The 16371-nt window shown below is 46.7% G+C and overlaps 1 non-coding gene across 1 annotated transcript; it reads right to left on the reverse strand.

The window, feature by feature from the left end:
* Positions 1-8168: 8168 nt before the first annotated feature.
* On the reverse strand, positions 8169-8275 carry LOC118760102 (U6 spliceosomal RNA). The gene has a single exon (XR_004996578.2). It is a non-coding gene; the product is annotated as a U6 spliceosomal RNA (small nuclear RNA).
* Between the last annotated feature and the right edge of the window lie 8096 nt (positions 8276-16371).

Raw genomic sequence — 16371 nt, forward strand, 5'->3', positions numbered from 1 at the left:
CCACGCCGCCGGACCCCATTCAGTTCTTAAATCATCCCCCCTTTGACATCTTTTGGCAGATGAGGAAACTGAGGCGGAGGGAGTGAGGTAATCTGTTCAAGGTCCCAGAGTGAGTCAGCAAGGCCAGAGCCTCGTCCCAGCTTGGTGCCTGGGCCTCAGCAAGTCAGTCAGGAGCAGGCACCGAGACCGAGAGCCCTCCTGGGGCCAGGTGTGGCAAGAGGATGGAGGGGAGGGGTGTGCTGACAGCAGAGTGGGCCCGGCTGAGCTGGCACTTTATAACACGCACACACACATACACACACACACACACACACACACAGAGAAAAAGAGAGAGAGAGAGAGAAATTGGTGGAGAAAGAAAAAGAAGGTGGCTGGGAGAATCACAAAGGCTCTTCCTGGCTAAGAATCTACAAAAAAGTGTCACCAGCGACTACCCTGTCTAGTACACACGTCTTGGCTGTGACTTGTTTAGATTACAGATTCTAAAAGCACCTGATGTTTTCAACAATGTTTTTCAGGTTTTCCGGTTTACTCTGGGGACAGACGTCATCCCCAGCTGTCCTGGACTACTCCAGACCTGGCTCTGGGAACAACACCTGTGCAGTGGGTCAGCAAAGGCGTCACCCTGCCCTCCATTGCAGCAAGGAGGCCTCTTTCCCCAGAGGACTTAGCCCCATTGCCGTCACACATGGCCAGTGCTGGAGCGTGTTTCTGACCTGTACCTGCGTGAGCAGGTGGCTGCATGTCCATTTCTTCTTCAAATCAGAGACCACTGATGACCCCTGCGTGGGGTGCCACAGGAATGATTCTGTATGGTCTCCCTACTTACCGCAAAGAGAGACAGTGTTAATTCTCCAGAAAGTAGACCCTCAACTTTGCAGAACTGGAGTTTTTTGAATTTTTTCAGCACCCCTTCTCCCCAGGAGGAGGAGGGCTGGGTGTGGAACCTGGGGAAGGGAGGGGCTCCAGCCACAATAGGGGTATGGACATTCTCACCCGGCCTTGGCCTTTCACAACCTTGCCTTTGATCTTTGTTTTTGCTGCTGCCTGTACTTCAAATACCCTCCCCACTCACCATCTACACCCCAGAGCTTGGAGCCAAGAGTAAATGCATCTCTTCCCTGAAGTGTTATTGATTGCAGTGAAGGGAAGTGAGCTCTGATTTCCCAAACATGCGGCAGTTGGTGCTGGAAAGTCACCTTGGAGGTTCTTGGAGCACAAGGCCACTGGAAAAACTGTAGCTGTTATCTAGTCTTGAGATGCTTCACCAAGACATGTGGTCCCCTCCCCAGCAAACAGGCTGGACAGAGAAGACAGGCTTCCATGTGTTGGCAAGTCTGAGTTCTTTTTTCCATTACTTCTTTGTTTATTTGAAAGGCAGAGTGACAGAAGGGAGAGAGATCTTCCATCTCTGTGGTTCATTTCTCAAATGTCCATCAAAGTCAGGGCTGGGCCAGGTCAAAGCCAGGAGTCAGGAACTCCCTCTGGGGTGCACTCATAGGGGCTCAGGTACGTGGGCCAGCATCTGCTGCTGCTTACCAGGGACATCAGTAGGAAGTTGGGTCAAAGTGGATGGGTGCAGCAGGGTATGGGAGCACAGTGTTGTAGGCTCAGCTGCTGCCTGTGATGCCGTGTGAGCGCTGGCTGGAGTTTCAGCTGCTCCTCCTCTGATCCAGCTCCCTGCTAATGTGCCTGGGGAGGCGAAGGTGCTTCAGGTGCTTGGGTCCCTGCAACCCATGTGGAAGGTGGCCAGGTGCTGTGGCCATATGGGCAGTGAATCAGAGGATGGGAGATCTCTCTCTCTCTCTGCCTCCCTCTCTTCCTCTGTACCTCTGCCTTTCAAATAAAAATGCATCTTTAAAAAGAAGGAAGGGGACCCAGCATGACAGCCTAATGGCTAAAGTCCTCACCTTGTATCCCATATGGGTGCCTGTTTGTGTCCCGGCTGCTCCATTTCCCTTCCAGCTCCCTGCATGTGGCCTGGGAAAGCAGTTGAGGACAGCCCAAAGCCTTTGCACCCTGCACCTGCATGGGAGACCTGGAAGAAGCTCCTGGCTCCTGGTTTCAGATTGGTTTAGCTTGGGGATTGAACCATTACGTGTAAGATCTTCCTTTCTGTCTCTCCTTCGCTCTGTAAATCTGACTTTCCAATCAAAATAAACAAATCTTTAAAAAATATAGAGGAGGAGAAGAAATAAAACTTAATGCCAGGCACTCTGTTACGGGATGTAGGCATCTCACAACACCTGGACCCCTCCCCTTCTTGTGTTTGAGAGAGTCATGTACAGAGAAATGCTTCTGTATTATAAGAAAACAAGTTCCGGGACTGTAACCAGTGGTGACTAACATCCAGCCTCAGTGCCAGGAAGAAACTAAGGGATAAGAGAGGAGTTCTACAGAACCGCCAAAAGGACTTACAGAAAACCACTCACCAGCACCAGGTTGGCTGGAGTCAAGGGAGAAAGGAAGCATTTCAGTGCCAAGTTCAGACAAGGAGCTGGCAGCAGTTGCTGACTCCCAACCCTGCCTCCAGGCTGGCTGGTGGGGGTGGTGCTGAAGGTTCTCACGGATTGCAGTCACAGGGTGTGTGTTAGCAATGTGCGCAGGTTCCTGCTGAATTAGCTGTGATTGTGGTCTTCCTTGATGGGTCTGCAAGTCTGTGGCCTTTCTAACAGAAAAGTGGGCTTTAGTCTGGGGCTGTGGGCGGGTGGCAGTTACTGGCTGCCCTGGGACCTGCCATTCCGGGAGCAGAAATCCCTCAGGACCAGCTCGCACATCGAGATACTATCTATTGGAGAGACAAATGACGTCAGTAGCACTGCCTCGGTTTGGGGAGGTAATTTTAGTAAGTGGTGGGTGGGCTGGGGAGGCTGGGCGCCTGGGAGCTGGCGCAGCGTGGCGTCTACATTCAAGGCACTGTGAATGAGCTCACATTCCATCTTTAAAACCTCCCATTGGCGAGGTGGTCACAGAAGGTGGATAAGAAATCGCATTTACTTTTACCATATTGGTTACTCGTTACTATGTCAATTAATTCCATGGTGATGTAAATTTTTGCTGATGGTATGTTGGAGCTTTTAATTGATCGGGATGATAGTCTGCTGGCTCTGTCTTCAGACCAGAGAGTGTATACCTAAGAAGCCGTTGAACTTATCTGGACAATAAGATGCTGGACTCTATGTTTGGTATATGCTTGCAATGGGGGAATCTCAACTGAACTTGAACTGTGGTTATGCAACAAGGTGGAGGAATCCACCATGGTGGGAGGGTTTGGGGAGGGGCGGGGAGAATCCCAGTACCTATGAAACTGTGTCACATAATACAATGTAATTAATGAATTTAAAATAAAATAAAATAAAAAAAAAAAAAAAAAAAAAAAAACCTCCCATTGGCGACTGTGCCTCCTGTGCTAAGACTTTCTTGGGGACACAGCATGTAGGTGTGAGAATTTCTGGCATGGATATGGGAGCTGCAGGCTTTTCTACAGAGAGGACCTAGCTGCCTGGTTTTTGCCACCTTCTCCTGGCGCTGGCTGCTATGACTCCAGTCTTTGGGGCCTGAGTTCCTGGATGGACAGGCTCTCTCTGCCTCTCCTCCCAGGATCCCAATATTCAAATGACCTTGCCACTCCTATTGCTGTCTGGTTATTAGCTTGGTTCTACAGTCTTTTGGCATGGCTGGGCTGTTTAATGTCTAGGGATGGCCATCAGTGTGGATGTAGGAGTGTGACTTTATAGTCATAATGTAGCTAAATGCTTCTGTGATGACAAACAGCTCTCTCCTACTCCCAAGAACTCCTCCCATCTCCCAAGGCTTCCCTGTGACATAGCAAATAAAATGCAGAGGAGTCTCCAGGCACCAAGTTGGTCACTATATACAGGTTAGGCAGGGGAGGGACATGAAGAATGAAGAGTTCATGTAGGGGTTGTTGCAATGGCTCAATGGGCTAGTCCTTCTTCTGCAAGCACCAGCATCCCATATGAACTCTGGTTCATGTCCTGGCTGCACCACTTCCCATCCAGTTCCTTACTTATGGTCTGAGAAAGCAGCAGAGGCCTTGGGGCCCTGCACCCACATGGGATACCTGGAAGAAGCTCCTGGCTCCTGGCTTTAAATTGGCTCAACTCTGGCTGTTGGGGTCACTTAGGGAGTGAGCCAGTGGATGGAAGATCTTTTTCTCTGTCCCTCCTTCTCTCTATAATCTGCCTTTACAATAAAAATAAATAAATCTTTAAGAAAAATCTCATCCAGTAATACTATAAGGGAGGCTCCAGGCCTGGATATCTGCCGGTCCTAAAACACTCCCTGGAGAATGGGAGTTTCCCTGAACCCTGGAAGTTTTCTTTCCAGTAGCAATCTGGAGAGGAGATGGGGCAGGAGAATCAGGGGAGTATCACCCCATTCCCACAGCAACTCCAGGTTGAGCACACATTCAGCTCTCTACTTTCTGCTGAGCGGCCCACCTGCTCTGCCAGGTGTATCATTAACCTTGGCTGGCTTGCTCACCGTCCCCTCTCTCAGGGGGTGAGCACTGCTCCGGCCTTCCTGATGATGCTGTCCGTGGTTGGGCTGCCTCCCTGAGAGACGCTGGGGACTGTCCCCAGAAGCATCCAGGCCTGTCTGCATTGGGAATTTCCCTTTCAGTCTCACACAAAGGTGCAGTTACTGCTTTTTTTACATTTAAGAATGGGAGTTGGCAAGGGTGAAGCTTCAACTTCTAGGTGTGTCGGTAACAGATACTTGAAGTATTTCTCAGAGGGTCTCTGCTTTTGGACAGAGAAAAGAAGTGTAAAGATTTTTCTCAGGTTTCCTTGTGTCATGCTGCCTACCGAATGGTTGAACAAATGCCAATTTAGTTCTAGATTTGGCAACTCTCTTCCCTTAAGAACATGGCATTTTCAATGCATGTAACAGTTCTGAGTGCTGACTTCTTTTATTTTAATATATATATTTGAAAAGCAGATTCACAGAGAGGAGAGACAGAGGAAAGATCTTGCATCCACTGATTCACTCACCAAGTAGCTGCAATGGCCATAGCTGAGCCAATCTGAAGCCAGGAGCCAGGAGCTCCCTTGGGGTCTCCCACACAGGTGCAGGGTCCCAAGGCTTTGGGCCGTCCTCTACTGCTTTCCCAGACAACAAGTAGGGAGCTGGAAGGGAAGTGGAGCAGCCACGGTTAGAATCAGCACCCATAAAGGATCCTGGTGTGTATAAGGTGAGGATTTAGCCTTTGAGCCATTGCACCGGGTCCTGGGTGATTTTCTTTTTCTTTTTCTTTCTTTCCCCTTTTAAAAGATCTATTTACTTATTTATTTATTTATTTTTGAAAGGCAGATTTACAGAGAGGAAGATCTTTCATTCACTGGTTCAGTCTCCAAGTGGTCGAAACACCCAGAACTCAGCTGATCTGAAGCCAGGAGTCGGGATCTTCTTTTCAGTCTCCCATGTGGATGCAGGGTCCCAGGACTTTGGACCATCCTCTACTGCTTTCCCAGGCCACAGGCAGGGAGCTGGATGGAAGTGGAGCAGCTGGAACACAAACTGGTGCCTGTATGGGAATCTAGCACATGCAAGGTGAGGATTTAGCTGCTAGGCTATTGTGCTGGGCCCTGGATGTTGATTTCTTAAAAGTAACACCACTCCTGAGGTTTTCACCAGAAGTAAAAAGGGCAGTGTTCCAAGCAAAAGGACATGTGTAGTGACTGATGTCGTGGCACAACATGGTAAGCCACTGCCTGTGAAGCCAGTACCCCATGTGTGCAGGTTCAAGTCAAGTTATGCTCAGGGAAAGCAGTGGAAGATGGCCCAAGTCCTTGGGCCCTTGCCATCCATGTGGAGGACTGGATGGTATTCCAACTTCAGCCTGGCTCATTCCTGGCTGGTGTGGCCGCTTAGGAACTGGACTAGTGCATGAAAGAGTTCTCTCCCATCTCTCTGTCACTCTGCCCTTCAAATAAATAAATACATATATATTTAGAAAGGATATTGGAAGGGCTCCCATAGGGAAAGTTGCTGGTTAAGCACGTGTTCCTAGGGGTGTTTGGACCTTAGAACAAACTCGAAGCTGATATGAACTGAGTAAACCCATGGTCTGCAGCTGAGACTGCCAGTTTAGACCTGCACGGTTATACAAACCACCCTGAACACTGATTGGTAGAATTGCCTTAGAACCTGCAAAACTGGCACCATTTATCTGACAGCAGTAAATGAATTACTGATGCTAGGCCAGTGCAGACAGTAGCTTATTTACAATATACAGAACATGGCGTCGAGGGAGCCATTGATCTATTTGGGATTCCCTAAGGGATTAAAGGCAGCCCTTTGGGGCTAGGTACTATGGTGTAGCAGGTTAAAGTAGGACAGAGTTCCTGGCTCCAGGCTTCCATCTGGCCCAACCTCGATTGTTACGGTTGTTTGGGAAGTAAGCCAGTGGATGGAAGGATTTCTGTCTCTCCCTCTCTCTGTGTGTCCTTCATCCTTTCAAATAAATAAGTCTTTAAAAGGGGAAAAAAAAAAAAGAAGTGGTGGTGGTGGGGGGGAAATCAGAGAATCACAGTTGGAAGGTGGTTAGATGCCTTGTATGGTCAGCTCTTGTGTGGGCATCCGGTCTACAGTGCACTTGGCTTTCTTTTGATTGATCAGTGACAGGGGCTATTTGCTGCTGTTGTTTTACGAATGGCAAAGAAGGCCCCAGTCTGTCTCAGTCTAAGGGTGGACTGTGTATGGGCTTTGCTCAGGGCCTGTGAGCACCTGCAAAGCTAGTAGAGGCTAGACCCAAGCGGTTACTTAGGTCAACAACAGGGGCCAATGGAGCTGCTGATTCAGGCTCGCAGCTCTAGCTTTACCAGTGTGTCTCCTCCCTAACTTACTGATTTACTCTCTCCAGAGGAACTACCAACCAAGGAAAAGATACTGGGCCACCAGTTGACCTGCAAACCTACATAAACAAGAGATCAGTCACCTGTTGGGATTGTGGGGTGATGTGTAATACAATGTCATTGTGGCTAGAGCTGACTACCCACAGGAGTTGACCAATGCTTTGTTATAAGCTTGGTCTTGCTTTTGCCACTGAGTTGTTAATTCCTTACCAACACAGCATCGAGTCTGCCTTTGTGAGAATAAATGAGATTTTGTGTAAAAAAAAAAAAAGAAAAAAGAAAACCTGTCACATGGAAGAGTTCGAATATTAATAATAATTAATTTTAATTGATAATTCTAATTTTATTTATTTATTAAATATTTGTTTATTTTTATTACAAAGTCAGATGTACAGAGAGGAGAAGAGAAAGAGAGGAAGATCTTCTGTCCAACGATTCACTCCCCAAGTGACCGCAACGGCCGGTGCTGTGCCGATCCGAAGCCGGGAACCAGGAGCCTCTTCCAGGTTTCCCACGTGGGTGCAGGGTCCCAAGGCTTTGGGTCGTCCTCAACTGCTTTCCCAGGCCACAAGCAGGGAACTGGATGGGAAGTGGAGCTGCCAGGATTAGAACCGGCGCTCATATGGGATCCCGGTGCATTCAAGGCGAGGACTTTAGCCTCTAGGCCACGCCGCCAGGCCCCATTTATTTATTTTTAACATTGTTTACATAGTAGAGAGAGTTGCATGCCCATGTGGGTTTCTGATTAGGGTGGAGAGAGTTGATATGTGGAGGAAGGCCAGTGGAACAAATGTTTCAAATTTTTTTTCTCCTGTGTCCATAGGGAGGGAAGAGGAGAGGTCCTCTCCTTGCTGTTGAACTACATCAGCACCTGCAGATGAGGGCATAGTTGTTTTAGTTGTTTGATAATGGCTTGGAGACCCTCTATGTCGGAAAGAGTGTTTCAGGGGTGTTACTTGAGTGGTTCTGAGACATCATTGGCTTTATTGACTGGGGTCGAAAAATTTTTCCAAGGTGAATAGGCTGACAAAGTCTACCTTAAATAAATCTTAAAAAAAAAAAAAAAAAAGAAGAACATGTTGCAAAGCTTGGCCAGGAGGGTGGTCCAACTTGTTCTTTCCATTTTCCAATAAGGCAATGTCTTTTCCTGGTCCAGATGAGCCACCATCATGTCCCCTGTGTGCATCTGGGCATGCTGACCACTGACTGCACAGGTATCAGCAACTGAGGAAAATAATACTAATTTTTGAACATATTTTTTGTTAAGATTTATTTATTTTTTATTATTGTTTTAATATGGAATGCTTCACATATTTGCATATCATCCTTGCACAGGGGCCATGCTAATCTTCTCTGTATCATTCCAATTTTAGTATATGTGCTGCCGAAACGAGTACAAGATTTATTTATTTTATTGGAAAGGCAGATATACAGAGAAGAGGAGGAGACAGAGAGGAAGATCTTCTGTCCATTGGTATACTTCCCAAGTGGCCGCAGCAGCCAGAGCTAAGCTGGGAGCCAGGGGCCTCTTCTAGGTTTCCCATGCAGTTGCAGGGTCCCAAGGCTTTGGACTGTCCTCAACTGCTTTCCCAGACCACAGGCAGGGAGCTAGTTGGGAAATAGGGCCACCAGGATTAGAACCAGCGCCCATATGGGATGCTTGTGATTGCAAGGCAAGAACTTTAGCCACTAGGCTGCTCTGCAAGACCCTGAACATTCATTTTTAAATTTTGCCTGTGTTAATCTCGCAAAAAGATATAAGATCTCTCTCTCTCTTTTTTTAAGATCTCTTTTTAAAAGTGAAGTTTCAGCTCCGTATTATCACCCTGAAGAAAAAAATCACTGCTTACTTTTAAAAAAAATTATTTATTTTCATTTGAAAGGCAGATTTTACAATGAGAGAAGGAGAGACAGAGATCTTCCATCTGCTGATTCACTTTCAGGTGCAGGTTCCAGAGCTGAGCTAGTCTAAAGCCAGGAACTAGGCCTAGTAAACTGAAATCTGTAGGCTAAGCTGGAAAGAGGTGGCCTGTGACCAACTGGGATAAACCAAGACCATCTCAAGAAACATTCACTGGTGAGGCAGCCGCTATGGGCATTCCAGGCATCAGTGCCCAGCGTGGGGATACTTGGTGACTGTTAATGACATGGTTTATCCCATAGGTTTGGAATTACTACCAGGGTCTGGGAAACATGGCAGTTACAAACAAGGTGGTGTGGTCGTGCTATGTTGGGTCCCTACATGTGGAGCAACAACCAAAAGGAGCTGTACAAAATGAGACTAGCTGGTAGGGTAGCAAAGTCTTTAAAAATAAATTGGCATTAGTGGGGCTAGCACAGTTGGTATAGCAAGTTAATCCACCAGCATCCCATATGGGCCCTGGTTCATGTGCCAGCTACTCCACTTCCCATCCAGCTCCCTGTTTGTGGTCTGGGAAAGCAGTGGAGGACGGCTCAAGTCCTTGGCCCCCTGCATCTACACAGGAGACCTGGAAGAAGCTCCTGGCTCCAGACCTTGGATCAGCTGAGCTCCAGCTGTTGTGGCCATTTGGAGAGAACCAGAAGATGGACAATCTTTCCTTCCCTGTCTCCCCTTCTCTCTATAAATTTGCCTTTCAAATAAAATAAAATAAAACAATAAAATAACTCCTTAGGAAAACAAAAATGTCAGCCTACTGCCTCAGGGTTTGGTCTGGCAGGCAGCCTCTGAAGACCAGGCGTCTGTCCCTGCATGGACTGTGTGCAGGTCATCCTGGAGTTGCTTTCCTCTTGGCTTCACAGCCTCTTCCACCTTTGGTGGCAAGTTTTCAGGCACCAGGTTTCCTTGAACACCACATGAATAACGTATTTTAGATCCTTGTAATCATATTGCACATAACCACTTTATACTTTGGTTTGAAACATTATTCTTTGTTTCTATACAACTTTCAAGATCTCACCTTTTTTATTGCTTACAGAAGTTTTTATACAGAAAGACTAAAATTCTATTGTGCATTTGTGATTTTTTTTCCTAAAATTTGTTTATTTTTATTGAAAAGTCAGATACACAGAGAGAAGAAGAGACAGGGAGGAAGATCTTCTGTCCACTGGTTCACTCCCCAAGCAGCCGCAACAGCTGGAGCTGAGCCCATCTGAAGCCAGGAGCCAGGAGCTTCTTCCAGGCCTCCCACACAGGTGCAGGGTTCCAAGGTTTTTGGCCATTCTCTACTGCTTTCCCAGGCCACAAGTGGGGCGCTGGGAGGGAAATGCAGCATCTAGGACATGAACTGGTGCCCATATAAAATCCTGGTATGTGCAAGGTGAGGACTTCAGCCACTAGGCTATCGTGCCAGGCCCCATTTGTGATATTTCTATTACAAATTTCCAAGGATACAAGTGGTGCTAATTCAAGCATTCTACCTGCTGTGTGTTCACACTGTTCTAGAAGTTCATTGTTGCTATGGTTTTGCTATTGGTTTGGGTGTCCCCAAAGGCCTAAGTATTGAAGGTTTAGTCCTCCCCATAATTGTTGTTAACAGTTAATGGAGTCGTGTTAATGGTTAATGAGCTAAGGGTGGAGATGCTGTCCGATAATGATATCTAGAAGATGGGCCTAGCAGAAGGTCTTTTGGTCAGCTGGGCATGTGATGTTTCTTGTCTTGTGACTTGTGTTTGTCTAAAAATATCAGGAGTCCACTGAAAGGAAATGACCTGAATGGCAGAGGAAAGAAAACTGTAAGTGCATGCTACAAGTAACTGAGCTCCAAATAAAGGGCACGGCCATCTGACAAGGGCCAGAGAGGCAGCAGGACACATCCAAACTGTGCCTACAAATCAGTGGACTAGAGTCAGTGGTGTTTGCTAACTTCCCCCTGAAGCTGCCTCCTTCCCTTAAAAACTCCTCCTGTTGACGCATGGGGTAAAAAAAGCAGATTTTGAAGCAAGAGAACTGCCTTTCCCCTAGGTTACTTAATCTTTCCCCTTCTCAACTCCCCGCTCTGGTTTGATCCAGTAATACTTACTGTCCTGATTTGACTTCTTCTGACTTTTGCTTGTTCCCTAATCTTACACATCTTTAAAGGGCACTGATTAGTCTTCAGTGAGTGATGTCAAAAGGGCATGGACATGAACATGGTTCAGTTCCCTGGGTCCTCAGTTCTTCAGATGGATTGAACAGCTGGTATCATCATGGAGCTTAGGTTGAGAAATAAGGTTTATATTTTTATCTTTCAATTACATTTTTATGGGTATTTTTTAAATTCCTTCAGGGCTGGTACCTATGGTGCTGGCATCCCAGATGGGTGCTGGCCTGAGTCCCAGATATTCCACTCCTAATCAAGCTTCCTATTAATGTGCCTGGGAGAGCAGTGGAGGATGGGCTTAAGGTGCTTGGATCCCTGGACCTGCACGGGAGACCTGGAAGAAGCTCCTGGCTTCTGGTTTCAGATCAGTTGAACTCCAGCTGTTGTGGCCATTTGGGGAGTGAATCTGTTGATGGAAGATCTTTCTCTCTGTCTCTCTTTTATAAAATCTGCCTTTCAAGTACAAATAAAAGATTTATTTATTTTTATTGCAAAGTCAAATATACAGAGAAGAAGAGAGACAGAAAGATCTTGTGTCTGATGGCTTCCCAAGTGACCTCAATGGCTGGAGCTGAGCTGATCCAAGCCAGGAATCAGAAGCTTCTTCTGGTTCTCCCATGTTGGTGCAGGGTCCCAAAGCATTGGGCTGTCCTCGACTGCTTTCCCAGGCCACAGGCAGGGAGCTGGATGGGAAGTAGGACTGCCAGGATTAGAACCAGTGCTCATAAGGGAACCAGGTTATTCAAGGCGAGGACTTTGGCTGTTAGCCCACTGTGCCGGGCCCAAAAATAAGTAAAAATTTTAAAAGAGATTTCCACATAGTCTGAAAGCAGAATTGTATCATAAGATGAAAAAATAAAAAATTAAAAATAAATACCTATTTCAGAGGTAAAAGAATAATTTCTTAGCAGTTAATATGCCAGAAAAAAATAGAATATATAATTTATTTTTTTAAAAAAAAGATTCTGCAAGCAGAAAATGTCAGAGAAAGAGCCAGAAAGGAAAAATCAGAGAAGCAGCTTGGGAAGGAGGAGAGCCAGGAGGATCTGTGTTCCAGGGAATCAGGGAGGAAAGAGGAGGGAAATGAGGTGAGGTGATGTGAGGTGAGGAGATGTGAGGTGAGGTGAGACAGGAACTCCATCCAGGTTTCCCACCTGAGTGGATTTGCATCTTTCATTGCCTTCCCAGGAGCATTAACAGGGATGTGGATTGAAACTGAAACAGCCAGGACTCAAATCAGTAATCATATGGAATGCCCATATTACAGGCAGTAGCTCGACTCGTTGCACCACAACATCGGCTCTTCCTCAAATAAAACTTTCAAGTGTTTAATTAATTAATTTTCATGTTATTTGTAAAGCAAAAAGACAGAACGAGAATTTCCCTAAATGCTTGCAACAGCCAGGGCTGTGCCAGGCTGAAGCCAGGAGCCCAGAACTCTGTCCAGGTTCCCAGGTGGGAGGCAGGGAACCAAACACCTGAAGCAGGTTCAGATAGGGAGACATGTGGGCAGGGAAGATGAGTGTGCCCTCTCTGTCTCTCTGCTTCCTGCCTCACCATGTGAGCTTCCTTGGGCACACACTCTGCCCCTGCCAGGATCCGTGCTCACTAGATGCCTGAGCTTGGAGCCTCCAACACTCTAAGGCAAAGCAAGCATTTCCCTTGGTGATCTGATCAGCTCTTCTCAGGTACTTAGTAGTGGAAAACTGACTTACACAGCTCACAGTGGGCACAGACCTGAGACGTACCACGTGAATATCATAGGAGGTGCAGTACCCAGACCTCAGTTCCATACCATGGCCCCTCCCATTTCTGATTGATGACGCAAGGGCTTTGGCTGAATCACCCCATCCCGACCGACTCAATCCTCCTATTGTAGAAGGCTGCAGGTAGTATTTCTGGGCTGGTTGCCTCATTTCACAGCCAGCTTTTGGTGGTCCAGAGTCTTAAGAGTAGGTAGTTACGGTGAGTGAAATGGTGTCTCCCACCCCCTCCAACTGATGTCTACTCAGAACCAGAGGGTGTGACCTTATTTGAAAATCGGCTCATGGTAGGTATAACCGAGAATGCACTGGGTTGGAGTGTGTGCTGACGAGGAGAGGGGAGGACACAGAGACACAGAGAAAACCAGATGTGGACACAGAGGCGGAGCGCAGTGTGATCGGCCACACACCAAGGAACAAGGATTGTCAACAGAACCTAGGAACCAGAAACTTCCTCTGGGTCTCCCATATGGGTGACAAGTACCCAAGCCCTGGGTTGACTTCCTGCTGTCTTTCCCAGGCCCTTAGCAGGGAGCTGGATTGAAAGTGGTGCATCTGGGACTCAAACTGGCATCCCTATGGGGTGCTGGTGTCACAGTTGGAAGCTTAATTTACTATGCCACAATGCTGGTCTCTCTAGGGATTTCCGGGGAACACAAGACCTAATCTCAGATTTTTAACCTCCTGTGTTGGGAGAACCCAAGTATCTATGTAACTGTGTCACATAATACAATGTAATTAATGAAGTTAAATAATAAATAATTAAAAAAAAAAAAAACCCTCCTGTGTTTTGGGATAATCTATTCCTGTTGTTTTGAGTTGTGCCATCTGTGCTGAGCTGTTATGGCAATTCCCTATAGACCAATACATCAACATATTCATTTTCTCTAAAAAAAAAAAATCAGTTTTATTTATACCAAAGTCGTTAGGATTCTTGACATTTTTGCAAGGATTTTATTTATTCCACTGTGTGGCTGTTAAGAAGGATGATTTTAGAGATTTTAGGAAATTTGGCATACTACTTATATATGATAAAAGCAAAAACAAGAAGTATACACTCAATTGGAAAAGTTCATGGAAAGTTTACTTAGGTACTGGAGATACAGAGAGCGACAGAGCGCTCGCATCTGCTGAGTCACTGCCCCAAATGCCTACAGCAAGTGGGAGTCAGCAACACCACCCAGCCTCCCACGTCGTTTCTAGGGAACCAATTCCTTAAGCAATGGCCATCACCCCAATTCCCAGGGGCTGCCTTAGTAGGAAACTGCAGTCGGGAGCTGTAGCTGGGTACTCCAACGCAGGATGTGGTATCTTAACTGCCACGCAACCCGGGGGCAAAGCATTTTGCAATCTATCTCTGTTATTTTTTTAATACATGTTTCCCCAGAATCCTGTAAAGACGGTGTATATGCAGTTTGCCAGTATGGCTGAAATTATGTAAGAAAATCTTGGGGCCAGCATTGTGGTGGAGTACTAAACCAGCACCTGTGGTGCCAGCATCTCACATGGGCGCCGGTTCAAGTCCTGGCTCCTGTACTTCCAATCCAGCTGCTTGCTAATGCTGAGGAACCAACAGAAGATGGCTCAAGTCCTTGGGCCCCTGCACCCATGTAGGAAACATGGAAGAAGCTGCTGACTGATGGACCAGTCCAGCTCTCTCTGTTGCGACCATTTGTGGAACAAAACAATGATGGAAGATATTTCTCTCTCTTTCTCTCTTTCCCCCTCCCCGGTAACTCTGCTTTTAAATAAATCTAAAAACAAACAAATAAAAAAAACCACAGAAAACAACATCTGTGGAAGTAAGGGAGATAATATGAGTTAAAATATAGATGTTGGAACTGTGAAAGCTTTACTTTTTGAAAAAATACTTAATGTATCTGTGTGGTAGGCACATTGAAAGAAAGAAATCAAGATAAAAATAATTTACATAATTTTTTGTCTTTTAAAAATACTTTTTAAAAAGATGTATTTATTGTACTGGGAAAGCCAGAGTTACAGAGAGAGGGATGAGAGAAACAGAGATCTTCCATCTGCTAGTTCACTCCCCAATGACTGTAATGGCCAGAGCTGGGCCAGTCTGAAACTGTGAGCCAGGAGCTTATTTTTTTTCTCTCTTTTTTTTTTAAGGTGTATTTATTTTTATTGGAAAGGCAGATGTACAGAGAGTAGAAGAGACAGAGAGGAGGAGAGACAGAAAGGAAGATCTGTCAGATGGTTCACTCCCCAAGCGGCCTCAATGGCTGGAGCTAAGCCAATCTGAAGCCAGGAGCCTGGAGCCTCTTCCAGGTCTCCCATGCAGGTGCAGAGTCCCGGGACTTTGGGCTGTCCTCGACTGCTTTGCCAGGCCACAAGCAGGGAGCTGGACGGGAAGGGCAGGGCATGAACTGGTGCTCATGTGGGATCCTGGTGCTTGGAAGCAGAGGATTAGCCTCTAGTCTCCACCATGCTGGTCCCTAAAAGTACCTTTGTCAGTGGAAATCATAGTAATATTTTAAGAAGTGCTTCTGGATAACAATAGCAACCTTTGGAGGAGCAGGTTTCAAGCATGCTCAGCCTATAGTGCTGGCGCCTCTTTTGCTTTCCCTATCTGCCTCCCTGTGGGCTTGGTTTGCACCTGACCAGCCACGCACCGCAAGGAGCATTAAACCAGCTTGTTGATGGCATTGCTTGTTCCCCACATCCTCAGGTCAGCTCCCATCTAGCAGGGCTTGAAGATAGGGTGCAGGCTGGGGAGGCAGGAGCTGCCAGGCCCTGGGCCTTGGACTGCCCAGGCCAAGAGGGCACGAGCATTGCCTGCAGCCGTGCTCGGCTGTCTTCCACAGCTGTCCTCATGCAGGACACTGTATTCTTGCTTCCTCTCTGGGTCTGGCCTATGTTCATGGGCTCAGCGTCACCTGACCCTGGAATCACATGCCTTTCTCTACTTTGGAGTTTGAGCTTTGCAAAGCACCACCACCTCTTGAGCAACAGTTGGCACAGAGGCCTGATGTCAGCAGGAGTCTTCCTGTGGTTTTCTGCCCACGACCATGTAACACCAGCACAGGACAGAATGAGGCAGAACCCCTGACTTCGGTCTCCCCAACCCCGAGACAGACCCTTAAATGCGGACCATAGCATTTCTTAGTTCTGTTGAGGTTCGTCTCTTTAAAAATATATATATTTTTAATTTATTTTCATTGAAAAGACGAGGATGGAAAGAAAAAGATACAGAAAGAAAGATTTTCCATCTGCTGGTTCACTCCCCAAATGGCTGCAATAGCTGGAGCTGAGCAATCTTAAGCCAGGAGCCAGTAACCCATGTGGGTGCAGGGTCCCAACGCTTTGGACCATCCTCCACTGCTGTCCAAAGCCATAAGCAAGGAGTTGGATGGGAAGTGGAGCCCACATAGGATGCCAGTGCTTGAAGGTAGAGGATTAGCCAGTTGAGCCATCATGCAGACCTCTGAGTTTACAGTCTCTCCAAGAACAGACTTCTGTTTGATTCCCACAATGACACCAAAGCCAGGTTTTTCAAGTTCATTTTATAGGTGAGAATATCCCACTTTGCTTTTTTTAAAAAATCTTTTATTTATTTTTATTGGAAAGGCAGATATACAGAGGAGAGATAGAGAGGAAGATCTTCCATCCGATGATTTACTCCCCAAGCAGCCGCAACAGCTGGAGCTG

This window comes from Ochotona princeps, chromosome 11 (genome assembly GCF_030435755.1).
Source record: "Ochotona princeps isolate mOchPri1 chromosome 11, mOchPri1.hap1, whole genome shotgun sequence".
Classification (NCBI taxonomy): domain Eukaryota; kingdom Metazoa; phylum Chordata; class Mammalia; order Lagomorpha; family Ochotonidae; genus Ochotona; species Ochotona princeps.